Source organism: Chinchilla lanigera, unplaced genomic scaffold (genome assembly GCF_000276665.1).
Source record: "Chinchilla lanigera isolate Chin_1 unplaced genomic scaffold, ChiLan1.0 scaffold00051, whole genome shotgun sequence".
NCBI lineage: Eukaryota > Metazoa > Chordata > Mammalia > Rodentia > Chinchillidae > Chinchilla > Chinchilla lanigera.
In genome coordinates this window covers 1,305,956-1,308,167 of record NW_004955452.1, presented here as the reverse complement: position 1 = coordinate 1,308,167, position 2,212 = coordinate 1,305,956, and the positions used below count along the sequence as shown (strand labels likewise).

At 55.6% G+C, this 2,212-nt stretch overlaps 1 protein-coding gene across 1 annotated transcript in view; it reads left to right on the top strand.

Moving 5' to 3' along the window:
- Hp1bp3 (heterochromatin protein 1, binding protein 3) overlaps nt 1–2,212 on the top strand; it is a 37,035-nt gene continuing 34,823 nt past the window's right edge. Inside the window, exon 1 of the mRNA XM_013519507.1 lies at nt 1–102. The gene's annotated coding sequence lies outside the window, so the exon portion shown is untranslated. The remainder of the gene's footprint in view (nt 103–2,212) is intronic.

Sequence of the window (2,212 nt, the reverse complement as noted above, 5' to 3'; positions counted from 1 at the left end):
GGCTGGGCCTGGAGGACAGCGGCGGTGGAGACGACAGCGAGCGGTGGGAGCGGCGCCGAGAGGCCGTACGGGGCGCGGGTACCAGGAAGGGGGAGCACAGAGGTAACGCAGGACGGGACAGGCGGGCGAGGCGTGGGCGCGGACTTGCGGGGCCCTGAAGGCGGGTGGCGGAGGCCGCTCGGCCCGGACGCCGCTCCCTGAGAGGAGGGGGCGGGGCGCTTGGGTCCCGGGAGGTGGTGCCTTTTGTCTGCCTGCGGCGGCCGCCCCGCCCCCTCCCTCCCCTGCGACCTAGCCCCCTGCCCCTCTCGGACGCCTCCTCTGGGGCCCTGCGGCGCGCTCCCGCCCTTGTTTTGTTTGGGCTTGGGGGAGGAGGGGCAGCGCTTCCCTGGCCGTGCGCCCCTGCGTCCCAGCGCGCCTGCGCCGGCGTGCGCTACAGTCCCCAATTGGCTGCGGGGTCGCGCCTGCGCATAAGCTGCGCGGCGGCTGCGCGGCCTATGGTCCGCCGCGCCCTCCCCTCACCCCACTCCCTCTGCGGTCTTCGGAGCCGGTTCGAAAGATGCTGGCGGCGGTGACTGGCTGCGGCGGTTCCGCCCCCCCGGGTTCTCCGCCCCTGCCGCCGCCGCTGCCGCCATTACGGAGCTCCCAGTGGTGAGTGTGCGGAGCCGAGGCCCGCGTTCCTGCCGGGCAGAGCCTGGCGGAGGCTGCCCCGCGTCCGTCGTCCGAGAGTCCCTGAGCCGGTCCCCGCTTGCTCTGCCCCCGCTGCGCGTTCGCGGCTGGGGCCCTGCCGCGCTGCGCCTCGGTGCCTCGCGTCTTTGTCTCCGCTCTCTTTGCCGCGCTGCTCTGCCTTCCGTGGGCGCGCTCGGCTTCGCTGTGCGGCCATGGCGGCCTTGCGCTTTGGGCTTCTGCTGGCATCTAGAACTTGGTACTGCTGCGCCCTAGGCGGCGAGGCTTGAATCCGAGAGTCGCTTCGCTGGGTCGCAAAGCGGTAGGCTTGTCATTGTACGCCTTTGCGACGAGATGAAGGCAGGAGTGGTGAAGCGAGAGCCCCAGATCTGAATCGACCCGGACTTGACCGCCCTGTTCCCGAGGGCAGACACTTAGCTTTTCCGAGGGAGAATTGGGTCCTGCACCGAGGACAGGACCGGGTAGGACTCTATGGCCCCTTCTTCCTGTAAATTCGCCCTTCGTAGTTTATGGTGCTTTCTGACTTTACGTTGAAAACCAAAGCCCACTTGGAAATAACGGCTGGGAATTCATCTGAGATCTTCCAAGCATTCTGCCTCGACCCCAAGAGAAATTACACGTGACTGACGTCATTTCGAAAGATACTTTAGATTTGTTTAACCTGGCATAAGCGTAGAATTAATCAGCTTTTAAATTTTACTGCTTCTTCAAAAAGTTGAGTGTAATGAACTGCAAAGTAATTGTAACATTTTAAAGGGGTTTTTGAGGGCTTTGTTTTGTAAGCTTACTTGAAAAATTGAGAGCTGGAAATCTGCGGAGGAAGTACGTATGATGAACTTTTCACGTAGCTGAAGGCCTTGACTCTGGTCAGAATGTGATTATCTTGACAGGAAGGACCGCATGTCCTTAGTGTCTGCAGAAGGTAGACATCAGTACATACTCATTTACTGAAATGTGAAAATGAAAAAAGAAAATTGCCCGCAGTCAAATTACAGGCATAGGTTTCATTACATGACCCAGTGGTACATCTGAGTGTAGTAGGAGAGTAGCATGGGAGCAATCTGAGGTAGCTTATTGTTAGTGACATTCATGGCATTAGCATTCATAATGTATTACATAAATTTTATGGTGAATTATGAAATAAGACTATTTCTCTTAAAATACATATTGAGTATATCAATAAACTGAAATATATTAAACTAATTTTCTGTTGGTTTTTCTTAATGTAGATTAAAACAAAAAATTCCATTTTGGACATATTTGAAAACCCATGTGAAAAACCTAATTTTCATTTATTCATTCTTCAACAAGTACTGGTATGTGTTGAGCACCTGTTCTACGGCTGGTATGTTCTTAGGCAACATGTATGCAGCAAGGAGCCAGCTAGATAAGTTCCCTGCCAGAGCTGGGCCTCGTGGGGCAATGCTTGTAATCCGAGCACTTGGGAGGCTGAGGCAGGAGGATTGCCCTGAGTTCAAGGCCGGCCTGAGCTACATAGTGAGACCGTATTTCAAAAAAAAAAAAAAAA